The sequence below is a fragment of the Esox lucius genome, chromosome 11 (genome assembly GCF_011004845.1).
Source record: "Esox lucius isolate fEsoLuc1 chromosome 11, fEsoLuc1.pri, whole genome shotgun sequence".
Taxonomy (NCBI): Eukaryota; Metazoa; Chordata; class Actinopteri; order Esociformes; family Esocidae; genus Esox; species Esox lucius.
In genome coordinates this window covers 14124677-14125920 of record NC_047579.1, presented here as the reverse complement: position 1 = coordinate 14125920, position 1244 = coordinate 14124677, and positions in this window count along the sequence as shown.

The window sequence follows — 1244 nt, the reverse complement described above, 5'->3', positions numbered from 1 at the left end:
GGATGCCTCCGGAACGCCTTCCTGGGAAGGTGTTCCGGTCCCGTCCCACTGGGAGGAGACCCCGGGAAGACCTAGGACACGCTGGAGGGACTATGTCTCCCGGCTGGCCTGGGAACGCCTCGGTGTCCCCCCGGAAGAGCTAGAGGAAGTGTCTGGGGAGAGGGAAGTCTGGGCATCCCTGCTTAGACTGCTGCCCCCGCGACCCGGCCCCGGATAAGCGGAAGAAAATGATGATGAAATGATGATGATGATGAATTAAACCGCAAAACAGGTTAAATTCAGAAGTTATGCCTGTGCATGTTAAACCACTAACTACATAACACAATAGTTGGCCAAGTACTTATCAACAATTTAAGGTCTATGTACATCTAACAGTGGACAGAGGGAAGTGACCATTTACATTGTAAAGTGGCCCACACACAGTCAGGAAGTTTAATAAAAAAAATATTATGACATTGCCTACATTGGCCAAATAATAAACTTACCAAAACCACTGTCTAAAAAGTGAACATTATCTTTTCATAAGTATTTATTATCAATTGATAAGGCACTATGTTTTTCCAATAAATAATTCACATAGTCACTCGTAAAATAGATATTGTCATTGGGTTTTATTGTTGTCCGCTTTTAAATATAAAATATGTGACAAATCTTAGGATTTCTAAAATACACAACATCACCGTCCGTCCGGCTCAACATCCCGCCCAACATTTCTCATCCATCCTGCTAAATATCTACTCAAGGGCTCCCCCTAGCGAGGACGTCCATGTGACCGTGCTGGACATCCACGTCGCTCTGAGGGATGTAGCCCCTACTGCCCAGGAGGCGGGTCTATGTAGCAGTTAAGCCAATTGATAATTTAAGATATGAATGTATGACATAAAATTTAGCCAATCAGCGTTCTTAAATCGAATCCAAGAAGGGCGATTATTTTATCGCCCCTGATAAAATAAGGACCAGGCTCTAGGGGCGCCATTTTTACTAGATGACAATGGCGAGCGCGAACGTTACTCCTCCAAGACCCAACCCTAACTCTGTGAAATCTCTCCTCCAAGATCCGTGTGAGAGGAGAACTTTTTCTGAGAAAGTTCGGGTGATAAAGCTGGGCCCAGATCAACCTGACCTCTCAATCAGACAGCAGTCCAGGGAGAAAGGGAAGCAGTATATGTGCGGCTTTTCCTGTAGCTGGTACACCAGGAAGGCTTGGCTAGCTGGGTGCACTCATGCTAATGCTTTATTTTGCT